Genomic DNA, 24,233 nt, shown 5'->3' with positions numbered 1-24,233 from the left:
CTGTCGCTTACAGCTCCCAGTTCACACCAGTCCATTGCATCATAAATGATCTATGTCAGAGATAATTAAATGTCTCTCACACAGGTCTTGGGAGGTAGTCATTCCTTGTCTGAACATATAGACAGATGAAACCACATGATGCTGAGTCAGACCAATGATCCATTAAGGTTAATATCATCTACTCTGACTAGCAGCAGCTTTCCAGGGCCTCAGGCAGAGGCTCTTTTGTATCACCTGATACCTGATCCTTTTAACTGGAGATCCCAGGAACTGAACCCAGGACTTCCAGCATGCAAAGCAGATGTTCTGTCACTGAGCCATGGCCCTATCCCCACAGACAGCCTTTTACCTAGAATGCAGAAACCATTACAGACAGTGCCTTATTTAAAGCATCATCTTACCAACAACAATGAATCACCTAGCAGAGAACTGATCACAGAAACCAGACCTTTCATGAACCAGAGATGCCAGCTTTGTCCCCATAGGCAGTACTGTTATGGGGCCTAATAAAATCAGACTTACCATCTGGGGATCCTCCGATGTGATATATAGGCCATTAAGTGTCAGCAATACCCGTTCTGCTTTCTACATCAGACAAATAAGTTAATCTCTGTGTAAACAGATAAATGCTTGAAATCACAATATTCAGAAACTGCTGCTTCCAGGCCTGACACCAGCCCTCTGCCCTCAATTAACCCCAACAGGCAGGTTGGGGAAGGACCTGATAAGAGTTGGGCTGTCAACCATGCCAATTTCCCCTGCCTATGCTGTGCCAAAACCTGAGGAACCTGTAATCAAGAAAGTTATGCTCTGACTCCTCCCAGCATGGTGTGTCTGTGTCATCCCCCCCCCCCCCCATGGGCTGGTTCTCACTCCAGGCATAAGTCACCACACGTCAGCAACAGAACTTCAAAGGGAGCATCAGCATGGAACTGTTAAGTGAACTTGTTGGCAACAGAGTTTTGTGGCACCCGACAAATATATTTTTGGCATAAGCTTTCCTGGGGTAAAATGTAGTTCCATAATTGCTCTAAAGCTCATCTAGTAGCCAAAGCACGTACGATACTTAGCATCTGTGACTGACTCACCTAAAGTATAATTTTCAGTGCAATCCTATGCATCTTTACTAAGAGTTAGAAGTAAGGTCCATGGTATTTGGTGCAGCTTACTCCTAGGTCAGTGTCCATAGGATTGTAGTATAAGCCTCCAAAATAGTATTGGCAGTCCCTTAACATTGGTGTGATATGGATCAAAACTGGGGAATGGGAGACAATATCCTCCTACAATTTCCTGGCCAAAGCTGTTCCCCAGACAGGTTGTGGTGTCCTTTCAAAACGGAGTTCTCTAAAATGCTAACAGCAGCATGGGGAGCCCAGTTTTGGTTAACAAAACTGAGCACTGGTTTGAAGAATTAAACTCCCCTCCCCATGTGGCTCTGATCTGAATCTCTTTGCACAATTCACGTATTACAGACTGACAGAGATCCGTGGCCTTCCTCAAGTCAGTTTGGCCTAAGACACTGGTTTTCCTGTATGTTTGTTTTGTGTGTGGCTTCAAAGAAGACTTGTGTAATTTTTTCCTCAGTAGGTATAAAAGCACCTTGGAGAACAGTTTTCGGAAGGAAATGTCATGCGAGGAAAGAGTTGAAACCCCTCCCACCTCATAAAAATCTGTTCCTCTAAACTCCAAATGCCAGCAGCTACCTTGTACAAAGTTTTAACATCTGTAAAACAAGTAATGAAATTACAGATAAATTAGGGTTGTGTTATGTATTAACCGCGGACTGCACACATGGTCGGACCCACACGTGGTCATGCGCTAGGGCTAAGCTTCGCTCTTGAGACAATAGCCGGCTTGGATCCTAGAACAAACCAATCCACCACCACCCCAGATCTGGGAGTGGACCTATGGGTGTTAGGGTACTGTAAATAGCCTATCACGGGTTGTGGGTGAGTGTGTTGGGTGTGGTGTGTTTGGGGATTTAAGCAGGGCTCCGACCCTGCTACTTTGTCTTTAGTTCCTGATACTTCTAATAAACTATGTGCCAATCACTATGCTATGCCTCGGAACTCAGTATATTTCAGGTTGCTAGCTCCAGGTTGGGGAATTCCTGGAGATTCCAGGGGTGGAGTCTGGAGAGGAAGGGGTTTGGGAAGCAAAGGGACTTCAGTAGGGTATAAAGCCATAGAGTCCACTTTCTGCAGCCATTTACTCCAAGGAAACCGATCAGACTATAACTGATCAGTTGTAATCCCAAGAGATGTAATCTACAGCCACCACCTGGAGGGTTAATAACAAAATAACTGAAGGGACCATAGTGAAACACTATGATGCAGGAATAAAATGAACACTGTGCACAAAATGTTCAATACCGCATCTATTATAAATTTTAACCATAATTTTACCAATTAAATAATAGTAACAATCACACTATACCATGCACTATCAATTTCAACAATCTATCTATCTATCTATCTATCTATCTATCTATCTATCTATCTATCTATCTTTATTTATTTATTTATCTATTTTTACCAATTGAATAATACTAACAATCACACTATAACATACACAATCAATTTGAACAATCAATATATACAATTATATGTGATGTTCCACATTCACACCAATATTCTCAATAATACATCTGAAAAAGCCCCAAAGAGCTCCCAAAAGTAGAATTGCATATATGAAAAAGACCCTACTGGGTCAATTTACATAGTGGTATAATCATGCGAAGTCTCTTATTTCAGAGTTCCAAGAAGACTCCAGGCAGCCAACACACTATTTCGGAGTGTCAATGAGGTTCCTTGACCTTTGTCAAGATCGCATCATCAAATGGAACCAACGCCTTCATTAATTAAGCATAACAGTCATAAGACCCTTCATCCCGAGCATAATGACTGTCTAATCAACTTCAGTTTGGCAAAATGGTTCAGTGTTGAACATTTTGTGCATGGTGTTCATTTTACTCCTGCCCCACCTGGAGGCTGACAACCCTAGATAACATCCAGTTCTACTCAAAGCCAACATCCATTGAAAGGTTCAGGAAAATGCACACTGTCCGTACACATAACTAAATGGCTACATTTTATGGCATTTACTTCAAATTAAAATGGCACTTCCCTTGTTATGTGCTGCACTGAACCATATCAAGACGTTATAGGAAGGTGCAGGTAGTTGCCAGGGAAAGGAGAAACTCGTCCTTCACTTAATTCAGCACCGGCCTTTTTGGTGTTTAGTGCCACATATGCACATCCCAAAAACCTACATTTTGACCTTTTCACTCCTTTATAGTAAGTCCCAGTTGTTACCAGAAATCTGGGTAAATATTTCAGTTAACCCTGAATTATCTGGTTAGCATCATTAAGAATAATATCCTTCAGAGAAACAAATAGTCTCACTTCCTGGAAACATGGACTAATGATACTGAGAGAGTTAATATAGCAATTCCTTATGTTTTAGGGTGGTTCGGGGTTGGAGTTTTATGCAGGAGGAAATCACAGCAATGATCTGTCTCATTATCCTGCTTTTGGACCTAGAACAGAATTAGCCACTATCAATTTTCTATATAGCTTTCCTTCAGGAAGAACATGTCTTCTTGATACGGGATTACATTTGAGAACATCTGCCATAGCTGACGGATGGCACTGATCTAAGACCTAGAAGGGTATAATTCTGCTTAGGAAGGCACTTTTACTTTTCTAAGAACTTATTCTCCATCAGTTGTGTGTGTGTAAAGTGTCTTCAAGTCAAGTGTCTTCAAGTCAAGTGTAAAGTGTCTTCAAGCTGACTTATGGCAACCCCACAGGGTTTCCAAGGCAAGTGATTAAGGAGAGGTGGTTTGCCATTGCCTTCCTCTGCAAAGTCTTCCATGGTGGTCTCCCATCCACGTACCGACCCAGATGAAATTAGGCAATGCTATACTACACCATTCCACGTCCCCCATCAATCAGTTACTCAACATAATTTTATTTCTATTTGCACCCCGTGCTATGTCAGCAACAGAGTGCAGAGTGGTACATTAATATTACTGTGTGGTACCATCAGAGGCCAATGTCAAAATGCTCAGAATACAGCTATGTTGAGACGACTGTGCCATTGCAGAATGTGGATGTGATGTTGCATGTTCTCCCAGGTCACAAGCTCACCGCATCAAAGAAAAAAAATCTAACTGGCAGTCCTAGTCTTAACAGTTTCACTGGCATCTGAACAAAGAGTTTTTGACGCTGGGCTAGCATTTAAAACACTGGGAAAAGTTGTGATTTTCCATTACTTTTTATTACTATGCCTATGTTTATGCAAATAATCAAATGGCTAATGCCAACTAGCTACAAAAGGCAATACCCCAATTTATTGTTCCTGCTTCTTTGGTGAATTTAAGAAATCCGGCTTGCTAGGAACCACCAGAGGTCAGTGTGTTTCAGACCAAGGGGTTAAGAGAAGCATCTCTCTACAAGCCATTCATTCAGCCTCTTGTGTGACCTCCCAGTCGGTTGTTCTGTTTTTTACATTGTCTGGTTATTTTAAAAGGTGAGGAAAAACCTTGAAAAACAGGATGCTCATGTCTCTAGTCTCAGAAAGTTGGGCCATGCAGGGTTTGTAAGAGACTATAAAAACTTATTGCCTTTTGTTCTAACAAAAGTGTTTTTGCAGTAAATAAAACTATATGAGATGGACTGTGGCTCACTGATTCCTTTTTGTGTGAAAAACAAAAAACAAAACAACCCACACAGCCACATCTTTTCTCCTCAGTAAAGATATAACTTGTCTTAATAGTGTGCAAAGAATTATCCTATACACTTTCATTAATCCTCTTCTAACCATGGTGCCTTTTATATGGGCTCCTTTAAACTTACTTTTGCTTCTGAAGGCAAACAGATTTTTAAAGGTTTCCCATACCTTAAGGATAAAGCACATTACAATAACAACAAGAAAAAAACAGATTAAAACAGGTTTTGGAAACCACAGATGAAATCTTCATTTACTGTGGGAGGACAGCGTTTGATCCTCAAGGTGTGTGAAACCTTTTTTAAAAAATCCATCATATGTAAAGTGCTCTGTAAAACCTGGCTATTGTTTATTAGTAGACAAATTTACTTTTATTTACTTTATTTATAGCCAACCTTTCTCACTGACACTGAAGGCAGATTACAGAATATGACAAGACAAACGATGAACACTGCAATAGGTCTGGGATTACCAAATTAGAAAGCAATGTGAGCAACAAAATATCTGAAATGATATGTAGTATAAACAATGCAGAAAGTAGAATTACAAAGGTAGAAGACAATACTGTAAAAGCAAGATGTACCTACACTACAAGACTACAAACCTATTCCATCAGAAAGGTGCCCTCTTAAACTATTCCATTCTACTACAGTTCTAATCCCTTTATAAAACTGCTCTCCTAAACATTTCAGTTTTACACATGCTGCAGAATGATTAAAATGGCAGAAGCCTTCCTGATCTCCATTCCACAAGCTGGGAGCGACTACAGAGAACTCTTGTGAACAGTGTGTGTAAAGGGAATACAAGGAACATGATAATTATGTGTATAGCTAGGTGATGAAACTGTAACACTGCAGGAGGAATGGTTCATTCAAAAGAAGGGTGAACAATATTAACTGGTCATGAATCAAAGTTATGGAAACTGCTAGGATTCTGTGATCTCACTAATAAGTGAGGATACTTTCTTTGATACATGCAGGCAGTAGAGAAGTAGGATTGAACACAGTGCATGTAAGCTTCAATTTCATCACCCACCTTAAAAGGAACAATGAGTGCAGGTCAGATTCTCATATTTATGATGTAAATTGTGTTTGTTAATGTAAGTTGTGTTTGTTAACCACTGGTGTTCATGGCACTGAACTCTTGCAGTACAAGAAGATACATGAAGCTTCATTTGGAGCATCCTGGTCAATGACATGCTGCACAGTGGCACACATGGTGAAGTAACATAGCAGAGCACGCATTTCTTGGCTCCCCCTTTCCACTGTCCCCCCAAATGCCCCCCCAGTCCTGTTCCAGGGAGGGTTCCCTCTCCCCCAGGATCAGGATTTTAGGGAGCATTTTGGGCTGCCACAGGATGGAGCAGCTGACTGGGTCCCATTCCTTGGGAAGAAGTTTTTGGCACCCATAGAACTGTTGCACTGGATCCATATCCCACTGAACTCAATGAGAGTTGTTTCTGAGTTTAGATTGCTCTGTTAAGGTACAATCTACTTGTTTGTTCCAGAACAAGGATGGATCCTGTACCTGTATTGTCTGGATGGCAAAAAAAGAATCACAGGTTTACCATCTCCTACCACATCCATTGGTAGCAGGACAAACCATATCTGTACTGAAACTACTGAAGAGGCAGGGACATGTTCCAAGACCAAGGTTGCACTCAGATAGCATAAAAGCTCAAATTTAACAGAGGGTTGTCAGTGTCATACCCAAATACAACTTGTTAACTGCTGTGTTCACCGATTCCTTTTGCTCCTTCAAACCCCATGTCATGCAAGGAGATTGACTGAAGACTTTTCCTTTTGGTCAAGCTCCAATTTACCGTTATGTTCAAATTCAAGCAAATATGTGCTTGTTTTCCCAATCCTCACACAAACTGGGATTCTAAATCTTTGTTAAATCCCAGTTTAGAACTCCAGTTTACAGGGGTAAACAAAGTTCAATTTGTCTTCAATTTATGACTCAAAGCTCATTGCTCCTTTTCTTTGTGTCTACTAGGCCTGCTTAGGAAACAGAATACAGATAGTTAAGTTACAGAAATGCCTTGGTATCACATATTGCTGCTTTATCAAGGAAGTCTACATACCTTTGGAAAAAAACCCTTTTTGTAGAAGACAAATTGTCTCATGTTATTGATAGGAAAGTGTAGGGGAAAACCCTTTACATTAAGGAAGCAGAGCTCCATGCATCATTAGATATCAGAAGAACTGTGCCTCATGCATCATTGTAGATAGCAAAAACCCCAAGTAACATCCTGTAGCCTTTACACTAGGGACACATTGCTTTAGGCATCACTTTTCATTAAGAAAACTTGGCCTCATGCATCATTTTGTAGAAAGTATGCCTGGTATAATAAATCATTTAACCTCAGGGAGAGGCAGGCATGCTTTACACCAAAGAAAAGCTGCCTCGTGTTTCTGCTGATATCTAGGAAAGAGAAACCTTCTGCATCATTTCACACAGAAGGAGGAAAAAAGAGACCGTAGGGATGGTCCAGTAAGATAAAAAGGTGAACAAAGCAGATGCCCCATTCTCATCTACATTTGCAAAGCAGTTGGAAACACCTCATTTTATGGGTTGAAAAAACATCTGTCTCTCTGTGTGTGCATTTAGTTCATATAAAATATTCTTGTCCTTTTTTGCTTCTTGCTTACAAAAAAGGTTGGAGGCGAAAGTGCTGACATAGGACATGAGAAACTGTTCTTCTTGTAATCACAAACAATCCTGTGCCTTTGAAGTGTTGATGCCACGGGACTTTCCCTCACAGAGGACATTCATTTTGGATCCCTGTACACTTGCACACCTTAGCATGGGCCTAGCAATGAAAAATGGAGTCTGGATCAAACTAATGACAGTGAATCACACTGAGGGCGTGCAAGGAATGTGAAGCAACTCCTCCATTAATCATGCAAAAGCCATATCTGGTGGGAGTCAACCAAAAGGCCTTTCTCCAAAGAACCTAAGGCTTTCCCTCCCTGATAATCTGGCCTTAATGATGACCCAAATAATCAAGATAATGAGCAATGGGCCAGCCCCAGCCATTTCCTCCTTAAGTGCTAGACAGGAAGCTTTCTCCTCCTACTCCATCAAGTCCTTAGCCATCTACTTGCCTATCTAAACTCTCAGTCTCCCTAAAAGAACACTTCTCTTTGATACTTTTACCTGTAATGCAAAAGAAGAAAAACGGTCTTCCACAATGCACACATACACAAGAAAACCCTTTTCAAATTAGCTCATCTCTGGAGAGATGGATTTTTCATCCCTTCCACATTCCTTTCTGTAGTGCCTCTATTTTTTTTATTAACCTGACTTTATTTGATTCTCTTTCTGTTAATTTAACAAATTTATTTTCTTAAGAGCTTATTCCCCTTCATTTCTTTTGAGTGTTAGACTGTTTCTCTACTTCCAAAGACACAGGTTACAATTGGCAATTAATACCCCACAATACATGTGTTTTCTCTTTGCTGGCTACAGGGGCTGCATGTGTCTGAGTGATTTGGGTAACAGTTCCAAACATCGCTGAGATAATCCCACTCATCATAGTATATTAATGAAAAGGAGACTGATGTTCTTCCATTCTATCATGGCAGTTGTTTTAGTTGAAATATATGTTTTAAGAATATTTTGGGTGTTTACTTATCAAATACAACATGAAAGCTGGAATTTGATTTGGTTCTTGCATTGGTTTTAAAAACCTGAGTTCTTGAATATCAAAATTAAAGATATTAAGACACAAATAAAATACTGATTTTCATTTGTTTCAATAACAGAGCTACTTAGAATCCTATTGTCATCTAGGCAATGGGGCTTACTCCCAGGAAAGTATTCTTAGGACAGCACTGTGAGAAACTTGTTACTTGCTATAAATCCCTCCCCCCCAACTTGTGATGAAATTCTCAGGGGTTGTACACATCATACAAACTGCCTGTGAAATTTTAGGCAGTTGAGGGCATTGTTCATTGTATATTATATACTGTTTGGAACATGTATTTTTTGCAACCTTACTATCTATTTTCATTATACTGCCTGTTATTTGTCTTCATTTCATTGTTATTAATTGTGTGTTACACCTTGCCTTTCAATGAGAAAGGTAGTTTATGACTAAAATAAATAAAAAGCAGTACATAAATGCAGTGGATTCTCCAACAACATTTCAGGCAGACAGGAGACAGAGTCCCCATTCTGTAGGCAATTAAAATTCTCACTTGCAGCACAAAACCAAGGATGCACAAATTGGCATAAGAGTATTTCCCTTATTTTCTAGGACCTTCAAGTGGAGTAGAGGATGGAACTTATATGGTTTTGTGGGTTTTGTGGGGTTTTTTCATACATGAACTCCCTGGGCAAGGGGAACGAAGCCCTATTGCTACATGTTCTATATGTCACTGTATTCTATTTATTTCTGCATTTTTCTTCTGGACTGTCTGACTCCTGAAAATAATAGGTGGCCAGGAGAAAGTATACTGGTGTGCAGATATCTGCACATGGAAAGTCACTGTGTGATTGCTTCACTATGTTCCTATGCAACCCCCAGCCTCATTTGTGAGCTCTCAGCCCAACTTTATGAGCTGCCTCTTAAAAACTGACACCTGCACAATCATAATTTGTGACATCTAGTATCTCTTTATGGCATGCTCGTTTTAGAAAGAAGTCCCTTCCTAAAATAATCCCAAATTCTGCAGACAAAATCCAATTGTTTTCTGACATTTCATGTTAATAATTCCAGCCATGGTGCTGTACAAAGTCAAAAGGTTCTCGCAGAAGAATCTGCATTTTTATTGCTTGGTCAAAAAGAAGTCCCTCTAGGATAATGTTGCTGGTTGGGAAATTCATGGAGAATTCAGGTGGAGCCTGGGGATGATGGAGTTTAAGGAGGAGCGGGAGCTTAGCAGATACGTGGTGCCACAGAGTCCGCCCTCCAAAGCAACCATTTTCTCCATGGGAACTGACCTCTGTCATCTGGAGATCAGTGAAATTCCAGGAGATCCAGGCCCTACATGGAGGCTGGCAAGCCTACCTTAGGAGCACATTCTACAGACTGACTTATTCACACTCTTTGTTGTGCTGTGCTATGGTTTAAGACATGTTATCCTAAGAACATATTCCTAGGAGTACGCCCCACTGAACAGACCTGGACCTTGTGGGGTGAATCTCTCCCAGGACCCACTTATGTGTGTCTCTGACCCACCCCACCCTCGGTTCTTTGTCGTTATGGTGATGCCCCTTACCAAGGCAAATGTGTGCTGCCAGAATCTGCTGCTAAATTGACTACAAGGCTATATTCCTTAAACAAAAGTTTCCTTTATTAATGCTATCAAGGCTAAAATACACTGGGCTGTGGGCCAGCTAGGCACCCAGCCGGAATTTCAAACAATACACTAAACACCTCTATTAACTAAGATAAAGGTAAAGCATACACACAAACAGAGTTTCCCTCCCCAAAGGTCGAGAATTCTCGGGCAGATAGATGAAGACTCAGGAGCAAAATAACCCTCTCTGCGTTTCAAAGTTTGGCCCTGAACTCTGGCAAAGGACCCACATTTATACAAAAGAGATCAATTGTTTCAAAAGAGTATTACACTTGTAAATTACATATATTGACAACTTTGCTTTGATTCTGGTCAGACCTTTCCATGCAAAGGATGTTCCCTGGCATTCCACAGTTTACAATGTCACCATGTTTCAATTACAAACAACATTAGATTACACTTAAGGTCTTATGTTTCAGCTATAGGCATGTTTTCTTTGCTCGATGTGCAAAGTGTTCCTCTGTTAGAGCTTCATGAGACAAGCCAGACCACAGCAATTATCTCAGTGTAAGGATAGAAGTGAAAACAACTGGCATCCTTAGATGTTATTTCTTTGCAAATGAATTGGCCTTCTCCAGCCAAATGCCTGACCCTCTGTAAATGTAAATTACCTGAATGGCCCCTAACTGGCCATTTGGTCAATTGGTTCCCCGGGAAATAATGTGAGCTGTTCCTGCCTATGTGGCAGGCAGTGAGAGTGATGCTGAGAGAGACAGAAATGCCTTCTGGGAGTCTGACTCTACTTTGATTTGTATTTTATATAACAAAACTACTGTGTTTCCAGATACAATTTTCTGGCCCAAAGTAAAATTTTTCTTACAACAGGCCTATTATGTACGGATATTTCCCCTTGCTTTCACCGTGAATGTTAGTTGGGTTTACTTTGTCATTCTGCATTGATTTTTCTCCCTTCAGTGCTCATTTCGCTTTCTGATCACTGTTTCCCCAGGTTTTCTGAGACTGCTTTTGTACTGATCTTCCCCTTGTTTCACTTTCAAGCTGAAGGTAATTCAACAAGTATACAGATTCCCTCAGATTCTGCCCCACCCTTTTGCTGCCCCTCAAAAGTCACTCCCCACCCACATTAAGGCCATTCCACCCACTCTGCACCTTCTGCCTTCCTCCCCCTTCTTCAGTGTACAAGCTCCATTTCCCCCAAGTTTTACATTTTTTAAGTTTTTGACAAGCGGCACGAGTCTGTTTTTTTTTTTTTTGAAAAGTAGCATGATAAAAAGCAGAGACATCACCCTGCCAACAAAAGTCCGCATGGTCAAAGCAATGGTATTCCCAGTAGTCATGTATGGCTGCGAGAGTTGGACTATAAGGAAGGCCGAGCGCCGAAGAATAGATTCTTTTGAACTATGGTGCTGGAGAAGACTCTTGAGAGTCCCTTGGACTGCAAAAAGATCAAATCAGTCAATCCTAAAAGAAATCAACCCTGACTGTTAAAGTTTTTGACAAGGGGCACGAGTCTGGTTTTTTTTTTTTTTTGAAAAGTAGGACGGCTTCCGGTCTCGACGAAGGAGGACGCAGGGACTGTGAACTCTGAGCGTCCGACTACTCCTACACTTCATTCCTAGGTTAAATTATCAACCAAAGTTCTCACAAAAGGAGAGAACTTTAGCAAGGGGCTTGGGCTACCTCCCAGAGAAGTGGCAACTCTTTGGGGTTCGAGGAAGCTGCCCTGAGGCAAGAAGTTGTAAGGAGCCACGACGGTGAGGAGTATCGTCCGTCTGGAGCAGCCGAGATACGTGAAAGCTAACGGGGGAAGAAGGAAATTGCAAGACAAAGCCGAAGCTAAGTATTTCAATTGAATTTGAAAAATATCCAAAATAATATAGTATTCGAGTAAGGGTATTAGTGAGTAAGGTAAAGTGCAGAAAAGTGATTGTTGGAATAAGAAGCTAAGAAATAAACAGGCTGGTAAAGGATCCATAGAGAGGGGGTTGTGAGGGAGGAGCGCAGAAAGTAAAATAGCATATAAACTTAAATACACACACATACTATTGGAAATATTTGTATATAATCACAATTTTTAAAAAGAAAAGAGAATTAACCCTTTCTTGATGGGAAATCATGATGCGACTTCACCCTCCTCCCTCGTATCGATATGATATGGATAAATGCAGAATTAGCTAAAGACCTATTAGAAGTAGAAATATTGCCAAATACTTATGCGGACCACAACCCAATGTGGATCACTTTACGTGAAGGAATTAAAAATGCTAGGTGGAGAATGAACGGGTTTCTGCTGCAAGATAAGAAATTCGTGGAAAAACTAAAAAGGGATATCCTAGGAATCAGTGAACTAAAGTGGACAGGAATGGGCGAATTTAACTCAGAAGACCATTATATCTACTACTGTGGCCAGGAATCTCGTAGAAAAAATGGTGTGGCCTTTATAGTCAACAAGAGAGTGCAAAAGGCAGTACTGGGATACAATCTCAAAAATGACAGAATGATTTCTGTCCGATTCCAAGGCAAACCATTCAACATCACAGTAATCCAAGTCTATGCCCCAACCACTGATGCAGAAGAGGCTGAAGTGGACCGGTTCTATGAAGACCTACAACACCTCCTAGAACTAACACCAAAAAATGATGTCCTCATCATCATAGGGGACTGGAATGCTAAAGTAGGAAGTCAAAAGGTAACTGGAATAACAGACAAGTTTGGCCTTGGAAAGCAAAATGAAGCAGGGCAAAGGTTAACAGAGTTTTGTCAAGAGAACACACTGGTCATAGCGAACACCCTTTTCCAACAACCTAAGAGGCGACTCTACACATGGACATCACCAGATGGGCAACACCGAAATCAGATTGACTATATAATTTGCAGTCAAAGATGGAGAAGCTCTATCCAGTCAGTAAAAACAAGACCTGGAGCTGACTGTGGTTCAGATCATGAGCTACTCATTGCAAAATTCAGACTTAAACTGAAGAAAATTGGGAAAACCACGAGGCCATTCAGGTTTGACCTAGATCGCATCCCTGATGAATATACAGTAGAGGTGAAGAATAGATTCAAGGGTCTGGATTTGATAGATAGAGTGCCTGAAGAACTATGGACAGAGGTTCGTGACATCGTACAGGAGGCAGCAATCACCACCATCCCAAAGAAAAAGAAATGTAAGAAAGCAAAGTGGCTTTCTGATGAGGCTTTACAAATAGCAGAGGAAAGAAGGAAAGCGAAAGGCAAAGGCGAAAAGGAAAGATTTACCCAACTGAACGCAGATTTCCAGAGAACAGCAAGGAGAGATAAGGAGGCCTTCCTGAATGAACAGTGCAAAGTAATAGAAGAAAACAATAGAATGGGAAGGACTAGAGATCTCTTCAAGAAAATTGGAGAAATCAAGGGAGCGTTCCATGCAAAGCTGGCCATGATAAAGGACAAAAACGGTAGGGACCTAACAGAAGCAGAAGAGATTAGGAAAAGATGGCAAGAATACACAGAAGAACTATACAAGAAAGACCTCGATGTCCTTGACAACCACGACGGTATAATCACTGACCTCGAGCCAGACATCCTGGAATGTGAAGTTAAATGGGCCTTAGAAAGCATTGCTAACAACAAAGCTAGTGGAGGTGATGGTATTCCAGCTGAGCTATTCAAAGTCTTAGAAGATGATGCTGTTAAAGTGCTGCACTCCATTTGCCAGCAAATTTGGAAAACGCAACAGTGGCCACAGGATTGGAAAAGATCAGTATACATTCCAATCCCAAAGAAGGGCAATGCCAAGGAATGTTCAAACTATCGCACAATTGCACTCATATCACACGCTAGCAAGGTCATGCTCAAGATCCTACAAGCTAGGCTTCAACAGTACGTGGATAGAGAACTACCAGAAGTACAAGCTGGGTTTCGAAGAGGTAGAGGAACTAGAGATCAAATTGCCAACATTCGCTGGATTATGGAGAAAGCAAGAGAGTACCAGAAAAATATCTACTTCTGCTTCATTGACTATGCTAAAGCTTTTGACTGTGTGGATCACAACAAACTATGGCAGGTCCTTAAAGAGATGGGAGTACCAGACCACCTCACATGTCTCTTGAGAAACCTGTATAAGGGCCAAGAAGCGACAGTTAGAACCGGATACGGAACAACTGATTGGTTCAGCATAGGAAAAGGAGTACGACAAGGATGTATACTGTCACCTTGCTTATTTAATATATATGCAGAGTACATCATGCGAAATGCTGGCCTGGATGAATCACAAGCGGGAATTAAGATTGCTGGGGAAAAGATCAACAACCTCAGATATGCAGACGATACCACTCTGATGGCAGAAAGTGAAGAGGACCTCAAGAGCCTCTTGCTCAGGGTAAAAGAGGAGAGCGCAAAAGTGGGCTTGAAGCTCAACATCAAAAAAACTAAGATCATGGCATCCGGCCCCATCACTCCTTGGCAAATAGAAGGGGAAGTCGTGGAAGTAGTGACAGACTTCACGTTCCTGGGATCCCAGATCACCGCAGACTGTGACTGCAGCCATGAAATTAAAAGACGCCTGCTCCTTGGGAGGAAAGCGATGGCGAACCTCAACAGCATGATAAAAAGTAGAGACATCACCCTGCCAACAAAAATACGCATGGTCCAAGCAATGGTATTCCCAGTAGTCATGTATGGCTGTGAGAGTTGGACTATAAGGAAGGCCGAGCGCCGAAGAATAGATTCTTTTGAACTATGGTGCTGGAGAAGACTCTTGAGATTCCCTTGGACTGCAAGAAGGTCAAATCAGTCAATCCTAAAAGAAATCAACCCTGACTGTTCCCTGGAAGGCCAGATAATGAAACTGAAGCTCAAATACTTTGGCCACCAAATGAGAAGGGAGCACTCACTGGAGAAGACCCTGATGCTGGGAAAGACTGAAGGTCAAAGAAGACAGGGACGGCAAAGGTTGAGATGCTTGGACAGTGTCATCGATGCAACGAACATGAAATTGAGCCAACTTCAGAGGACAGCGGAAGACAGGAGGACCTGGCGGGAGATGATCCATGGGGTCGTGAAGAGTCGGACTCGACTGTGCGACTGAACCACAACAAAAGCTTCATGAGGTTTAGTTCCCTGCTGTTATTGACTTGAAAGGGGGAATGGAGAGGAGGCATACAGCAGTGTCCCCAGTGGGGGGAGGGAGGATTTCAGTGCTGCATGCAAACAAAATAAAGCAGGGGGGATCATCAGTGTGGAATGAAATTGATATGAGAGGTAAAGATAGAGAGACATTGGGATGGGAAGCCTAAAGCTTTGAAAACATTTTCCCCTTTAACAATGCTTTAGTGAACAAAATTTGTGGGGAATGAACCATTTTGGCAGTCTCTGGAAGCCTAACATTAAAATGGCAGCTGAGCCACATGGACCTTCTGAGAACCACCAAACTTAAGAATCACTTGGGATTGATCTATTTGGAGGAAAAGTGCAATCCGTACAGGACAGGCTTTAAAAAACTGCCAAGATCATGACCATTGTGCAGGATCTAATTAGAGAATCACAAAGAGAAAACCACGCAAATTTGCAGAGAAGGGCAGGAAATTAGTGTTACTATGCAGCTGTGCTAGGGCATCGGCAAAAATGCCCCCCCCTTCAATTTAGTGACACAAGACTACTGCACAGCTGCAATACTACAATTTTGTAATTTTTAAAGAAAACTTTGGATGCCACCGCCACATGTCACAAGTGATGTTCCACCCCAATTTAGAAAAGTGCATTTTAAAAATTGTAGCTGCAGAATAAATATACTGGAGGGGGAAAATAGTGCATAAGATGGACATACAATCTGAACTCAAGAAAATCTGCAATAAGATGTGCATGCATAATGTGCCCTGAGCAGCATTCTGAGTAGACCTGCTTAGGATTGTAAAAGTGGCACATGGAATGCTTAGCTTTAAAATATACAACAAGGATTGTGGGGTTTTTCTTCTGAAGCAAGAAGGGTTCTTTATTGTGTATTATGTAGCTATTTTTCTCCTTGAAAGTAATGCATGCACAATTGTGTTATGATGAATAGGAATAAATTCTCCTGATATGTAATCATATGTGAAATTGGACTGCTTCATTGTAAAGTTTGGAAGAATGGGGCTGAGTGGCATTTTTTCTTGATAAAATGAGGTGCATTTGGGTGGTTTTCCTAATTCAGCAATTTATAATGATATATTTCTCCATCACTGCATGCATGCATTCCCATTCTCAGCATGCCTCCTCCCTTTTATTGAATACGCATACTGAATCCTGGTGTTCATCTAATCTCAGTTATATTAACATACCACCAGGAGAATAGGAAGGAAAAGTACAACAAAATAAGTGCCTTGAGACATGCTGGGGGGCACTAAATCTTATAGGAATGCTTGGCAGTAGAATACATGGGCCTCAGTATATACAAAGGAAGGGGAATGGGCACACAATAGTGCAGATATCTTACAGTTAATACTCACATTTATCCCCCTTCATATAATGTATCCACCCATCTATTTACTGAATGCTTCCAAAGGTGGGAGAGCCCACCATCATTACTTACTAAGGAGAAAGAGCTAATGCATTAGTTGTGAGGAATGGAACAATACAGGCCTCTGCATGATCAAAGCCAGTTTAGTGTAATGGTTAGGAGTGCAGACTCTAATCTGGGAAAACTGGTTTTGATTCCCCACTCCTTCACATGTAGCTGCTAGTGTGACCTTGGGTCAGTTACAAGTTCTTTCAGAGCTGTTCTCTCATGAGCAGTTGTTGGGTGAGCTCTCTCAGCCCCACCTACCTCACAGGGTGTCTGTTGTGGGGAGGAGAGGGGAAAGGAGATTGTAAGCCACTCTGAGACTCCTTTGGGTAGTGAAAGGTGAGATGTAAATCCAATCTCTTCTCTTCCTCTTCTTCTTCAAAAGGACATGGGGAAATGATCTGGAAACAGTGGCCTAACTATGTTATGCTGTGCTTGGGGACATTCTTGGCACACAGAAAGTAGGTACGTAGACCTTGCCCCCACACTCTTTTCCCAGTCTTTCATTCATTTCATTTATTACAATCAAAGATCACTCAACATAAGGGCACAAAGCTAAACACAAATAAAACATATAAAACAATAAAATTTCTTAATTTAAGCACTAATTTTAATAATAAAAAGGTAAAGGTTCCCTTGCTCGAAAGCCAGTCGAATCCGACTCTAGGGTTGCGGTGCTCATCTCCGTTACAAAGCCGAAGAGCCAGCGCTGTCCGAAGACGTTTCCATGGTCATGTGGCCGGCATGACTAAACACCAAGGCGCACGGAACGCTGTTACCTTCCCACCGAAGCGGTCCCTATTTATCTACTTGCAATTTCTTGCTTTCGAACTGCTAGGTTGGCAGGAGCTGGAACTAGAGACAGGAGCTCACCCTGTCTTGCGGCACCCGGGTCTTGAACCGCTGAACTACTGACCTTCCACAGCCTGCAGTTCAGCGTCTTAACCACTTGAGCCACCGCAGCTCCAGAATTTTTTTTTTAATAATAAAATTTTAATAATACAAGGCAGTTAATAAAAGGATTCAAGCATCTGCTTTCTTATTGACTGAGGCAAAGCACAAAATGCAGCCACCTTAAGAGTGGTTTCATTGAGACAAGAATAGATAAATTTCTCAGATATACTTATAAACTTAGAATAGGAGTACTATACAGGGGTCCCAGTCACACGGGATGGAAAATACGGGGAGAAAGCGTGGCTGTTTGCCCCGGAGCAAAATAATGTGCAGCCGCCCGATCACACGTCCTGTCGAGGTCCCGTGGTTAGGGGGTGAGGTGCCGATCACACGGCTATCCTGCAGCGCGGGAAAGAAGTGGTGCGGCCCGATCACACCAGCAATCGCTAGGCGCCGCTTCCATGGCAAATGTTTTTTTTTTAACCAAAGTTTGTGTGCATGCTCCGTTGGGCGCTTTTGCACATCCTGCGGAGAGTTGGGGGGGAAAACACCCTTGTTTGCGACGGAACATCGGCGGGCACCGGATGCCACGAAATTCCACCAGAAACGTGATCAGATGCCACTCCACATCTTCAGCGGAAAGCCATGGGTTAGCCATGGGAGCACTACGCTTCCCAGATGTTGCAGTGTGATTGCGCCTGGAAAATCCGCCTATCATCCATATTTTTAGCGTGGCAACTGCTCCGTGTGAATGGGGCCAGGGAATGAATATCATTATAAAACAAATAGTGAAGTAACATAAGTTCAGCTGTTTCAATGGTGTTCAGTTGGCATAGACTCAAATAATGGGAATAAGGCATACCTAAGTATTTGACTTGCAGATGAGCTGAAGGTAGTGTTGAAAATAAATGCTTTGCAGTGTTTAGGAAATTCTAAGGCACAGAGGTAATTCACTGGAACAAATGTTTGGTCATGATTCCCTACTAGGCTTCCCAAGTCACCCCTGGAAGTGACGCGACCATGCCGGGCACGCTGGGGGCGGGGCCATGGCCATCTGAGGGAAAACTCTATGGTTTTCCCTTGTATGGCCGTGGCCCCACCCCCAGCGTGCCTGGCGTCATCACGTCACTTCTGGGTGACGTGCATGTGGTGCGCATGCACTTTGCGTGTGCGCGTCCCAGATGCCGGCCGGGAGCCCCCCCTCCCGGTGAAGATTGACTTGGCAACCCTATTCCCTACTGCTGGATAAGAATGGACCCAGGCTTTATCAACTTGAAGGGATATATCCCAGATTCTTTGCTTGATTGTTTCTTTAGCTCCCAAGAACCCAACCTGGATGACATCAGGGCCCTGCGGGACCTATTACAGTTTCACAGGGCCTGCAAGACAGAGCTCTTCCACCAGGCCTTTGATTAGGGAGTTGCACCCAATAAACTGAGGCCTTGGCCCCAATATTAACATCAATATTATCATCATTATTAACAGCCTGATACAATTCCAGCCTATAATGTTAGCTGACTGCATGCCTGTGTTAGATGCTGCTAATGCCCGCCATCATTTATAAATTGCACTAGCACTTATGCTATGTTTTATAACTATATTGTTGTGATTGTATTCAAATTTTCTGTTTTAGTTGTTCAATACATTTTATGTAAGCCGCCCTGAGTCTGCCCTGGCAGGGAGGGTGGGATATTAAATAAATAAATAAATAAATAAATGGCATAGAGCTGGAGGAGTAAGCCCATAAGATTGTACTTTGTTCTTAATGGTTTCCACCCAGCCTGAATGAAATTTATTTAAGAATTAAATGCTCTAATCTAAGAAGAAGAAGAAAAAGAAGAGATTGGATTTATACCCCACCCTTCACTCGGAGTCTCAGAGCAGCTTACAAACTTCTTTCCCTTCCCCTCCCCACAACAGATACCCTGTGAGGTAGGCGGGGCTGAGAGAGCTCTTTCCAGAACTGTCCTTGAGAGAACAGCTCTGACAGAACTATGGCTTACCCAAGGTCATCCAGCAGCTGCAAGTGGAGGAGTGGGGAATCAAACCTGGTTCTCCCAGATTAGAGTCCACGTACTTAACCACTACATCAAACTGGCTTTGATCATGCAGAAGCCTGTATTGTTCCATTCCTCACAATTAATGCATTAGCTCTTGTCCTTAGTAAGTAACCATGGTGGGCTGTCCCACCTTTGGAAGCATTCAGTAAATGGATGGGTGGATACGTTATATGAAGGGGGATAAATGTGAGTTTTAACTGTAAGATAGCTTCACTATTGTGTGTCCATTTCCTTTCCTTTGTACATACTGAGGTTCTTTGTATATATACTGAGGGGGTTCAAGCTGAACTTAAGCCAAAAGCAAACCACTTGTTACCAATTGTGTCTTTCTACCAGAACCATCCCTGAATCTTTTCTGTGGAGGGCATTAGAAACACAGCATGGGACACCAAATAATGATCTGAGAAATTTAAATTTTGCTTCCTGGAAGTCTTTATAGAGGTAGACCTGTGCCTGAAAGTTTGTAATCACATATGGTATTTGTGAGCCTTCTTTTGAAAACCCCCCAGAAAACCTCAGGTGGCAGATGCTATTCTTTGGACACTCCCTGGTAACTTGGGTCATCTGATCCTCCATGTACCAGTCAATTGGAAGACCATGCCTAATACTTAAAGGTCTTCACCTTACCTATATCATGCCCATTGATTTACTATATATGCTTAACATATCTTGTGATAAAAAACTAAAATTTTAGTATTTTGATAGTTAATAGCTCCTCCTTGCGGAACGCTGTAAGAGCCTGAAGGGCCCTTCTGAGCCCTACTTCAGATTAGATAAAGTAGCTGTATCATTTGCATATAATAATGCATGGATCAGTCTATTCGCTAATTTAGGCAGATGGAATTCTGGATTAGCCAAGGCTTGTACAATGGAATTTATATAGAAATTAAATAGTAGAGGAGCCAAAATGAAATCTTGCTTCACACCGTTCTTGATTGGGATTCTACAAAATAAATGGCCCTGTTGATAATATCTTACTGTTGGGAGCTACCAATCACACAACAGTGACTTGGTGGGCAGAGCCAGTCACAAAATGTCAGCTTGTACAAAAATTCTAGTGTTTCAGAGCAAGTCTGCAGTGTTCAGATGGAAAAACTATTTCTTTCCAAAGACCCCCCCACCCCATTATAACTTGCCTTGCAGGGGGGAAATATGCTGTTGCCACTATGTTTTCCCTGGAAGAGGCAAATAGTAACTTTGATGCAGGAGAAAACATTGATAAAATGCTCCTTTCCTATCCAGAGGTAGTGTGCATGTGTTGTCTGAGTGGAGGAGAAGGAGGAAGACAGGTAGATGGGAAAGGATGCTGGTTCTGTAATTTTTCCTGCAAGAGTAGGTACAAAAGACAAAAGAGACTGCTGCAGCAGCTTTAAAGCCCTTTATGGTCAGGGACCTCCCTACCTGAGGGACTGCCTTTCCCCACATTCCCCAGAGAGCACTACGGTCAGGATCGCAAAATGGTTGCAAAGGACGCCAGGCTGGTATCGACTAGGACTAGAGCTTTTTCTGCGGCTGCTCCTACTTACTGGAATGAGCTTCCGGATGAGATCAGGGCCCTGCAGGACCTTTCGCGGTTCTGCAGGGCCACAAAAATGGAGCTCTTCTGTCAGGCATATGGGTAAGGAGCCACGTCTCACCATCTATGTCCTGTCCCAGTCTTATTCCCAGCCTGAGCCCGCCGATAATGGAGGTAGTGCTTATCTTATTATAGGCAAATCACCATCACTATGTTAATGGTTTTAATAACTTACTGCGTATTTTATATTAATATTTATATTGTTGTTTTATCTATGGTTCTCTTGTAAGCCGCCCTGAGCCTGCCCCGGCAGGGAGGGTGGGGTAAAAATCTAATAAATAAATTAAATTAAAGGAAGGATAAGAAATTTATTACAGCAGCACTGGAGGAGAGGTGGAAAGTTAATTTTCAATCCCTGGAGAGTAACTGGCCACTCCTAACTGACCTTCTGCCAACCCCTGTTCTACTGCAAAAAAATTTTTAAATAAATAAAAACAAGCCCCCAAACAAACTCACCTGGATATAGAACAAAGTTTTAGTCCAGTGGCACCTTTAAGAACAACAAAGTTTAATTCTGGGTATAAGCTTTCATGTGCATGCACACTTCTTCAGATATATTGAGCCTGAGTGGTGGGCATTGTTCCCTCTAAGCTGAGTTAGTGTGAGCTAGCTCAGTTTTTTAGCCTCCGGCTCCCACATTTTTGTCTTAGCTCAGGAAGAGCTGGCTCCAGAGCAAACTAATTTATGTGGCAGCCAAATTGCTCGCTCACAACTTTAATGCCAGTAGCTCACAAAGTAGAATTTTTGCTCACAGGACTCCACAGCTTAGAGGGAACATTGGTGGGTGTTGCCTTCTGACACCCTTCCGGTGATGTCAGGGGCTGTGGCATATGCAAATGAGTTATGCTAATAAGTTATGCTAATGAGCTCCTGCACCTCTTTTTCTACTAAATGACCCCTGATATAAATTATATTTTTTAAAAAATATTTTAAGTTTTGTTGGATATAGTAACCTATAGACAAATATGCTTTAGAAATTGTATCTTTAAGAGACCAGGCCTCTCACAGAGGAAATGTGAAAGAAATAGGAACAGAGAGTTGCAGTCTAGGATAGATGAAAGCTATGATAATGTTGGACGGTGTCTGAGTACATCATGTGCAATAATATATCTTTCGCTGCTCTCCAAGTAGTATGTAGCAGCAGTTCCTGAGGCTGAAAAGATATAATTTTTAGCAAGCAGGGCTGCCAGCTCTTGAGATCTAATTTATACTGAGATTCATAGATGCCCTATGTTTGTAATATGACTTAATTAATCCAGAAGTAAAATAGTGGGAAACAAGAAAGCAAATAAATAATGCAGGAAAGGCATATTAAATAGTTAAATAGTGCAGCTTATTTTAAGTCCCTAGGATTTAGGCAAAACAAATGCATTTTGAAAATGGACTGTTAAGGAAGCACTCCCCCAATTGTATTTCTACATAGGATTGTGGCATATGGTCTAAAATAAATCAGTATTTGAATGATAGTCCCTTTGCCTTTGAAGAGAACTAAATAAGTATATAATTAGATTTCTTACTGGTTATCTAGTCATTATGGATCTAAGAGTCAGTCCTTGCTTGCTTGTTTTCTTCCCTTACAGTCCCCTTTTCCTCTTGTGTTGTGTGTGCATTATGTTATAGGCAGTTAATAAGGACTGTAAACAGATTTGGATGCAATGACAGGAAGGTAAGGAGATATTAAAAATTCGGTCACTAGGGATAGTACAGAGGCAGAAAGCTGTAAAAACCTCTTGAGTGCCGTTGCAAACTACCTTAGTCATAAAGGACAGAGTGAGCTACTGTTTAAGGTGAAAGAGGAAACGATCAAGGAATTTGGCACTGGCAGCTAGTCCGTCCAAGGGCACTGTCTTGAAACCGAGTGCCTTTTGTGTTGCTGTTCAAAGAAAGAAGAGGCAGTCAGGAAGATACAAATTAACTAAGTAAATTAATGTGCACACCACAAATTTCTGACGTGCTACAGTTGTTTGGTCTTGAGTGGCTCCCAGCATGGTTTGGACTGCCTACCTGTTCAATACTGATTGCAAAATCATATCACTAATTAGCAACACACTCTCATGTGGCTATACATCAGAAGGATCAATCCCTGAGCCAATTACTTGTGATATCATCAGCGAATGAATGAATTAATGTTCAGTACAAAGTAGATGAGTTATCCAAGAAGGCATGAAGTTTGTCTGCTACTGTTGTCTCAATCACTTTGCCCAGAAAGGGCAGGTTGGAGACTAGGTGATAATTGGCTTCATAGTTTTTCTGTAGAGATGGTTTGTTTTGTTTTTTGGCCCCCCAGAGGGGATTTTTTTAATTGCATTTTTAATTGGACTACAAACTACAACAAAGATAGGGGAAGGGAACTACAATTAAGGAGAAAGAAAAGATAACCACTACTAACTAAAACCCCAAGAGTAGGAGATCATTAAAACAGTTTGAGTACAAAGTCTTGCCTTAAATCGCTAATATCTTTTGAACTTAGTCAGACATGCTAAAATATCTTTTAAATCTTAGATTTAACTGTTAGAGAGAAACCCCAGAGCATCTCATTATTAAAAGCTATACTTTCAAAGGCACAATTCAGAGTCCTTCAGCCTTCATTTTTTCTTATCTTGTCTTTTCCTCAGTTTGTATGGACTTTTAGGGGCAGCCTCCCCTTTTTCAGAAAGAGAGTCCTCTCTGGAAGACCCTGAGTCCAACTCGCCACTGGACTTGCTGTCCTCCTCTTTGTTATCCACCTCCTCTGGCTCACCCAACTGGATTCTCAAAAACTTCCATGCTTTGGAAACAGAGTCAATCTTTTCTTTTTTTGTCCTGAAGTTTGAAGGTTACGCCCTCTGGAATTAACCACCTGTACACAATTGCATTTGTTTGAAGAAAAAGAATTAAATCTTTATATTTCTTTCTCCTTTGTCTTATTTCAAATGGGATATCTTTCAAGATCCTGATAGTATTGCCGCCAATTTTCAAGGGTGACCCCGCAGTCGCACTCAGGATAGAATCCCTCACATGCCTCTTCAAGAATCTCATCACTATTTCCCCAGGCAGATTATTCTTCTTTATATATACAGAATAAGACCTGTAGGCCACATCCATCTCGCTCATAAAGTATTCTGCCTTCAAATCTGTCACTGGGGCTAATGCTTTGCTCATCATTTGCTTCAGATTCTTGCCTTTGGATTTTGGGACACCTT

Source organism: Gekko japonicus, unplaced genomic scaffold (assembly GCF_001447785.1).
Source record: "Gekko japonicus isolate JY-2015 unplaced genomic scaffold, Gekko_japonicus_V1.1 scaffold1410, whole genome shotgun sequence".
In the NCBI taxonomy this organism is placed as follows: domain Eukaryota; kingdom Metazoa; phylum Chordata; class Lepidosauria; order Squamata; family Gekkonidae; genus Gekko; species Gekko japonicus.
This window is presented reverse-complemented; position numbering follows the sequence as displayed.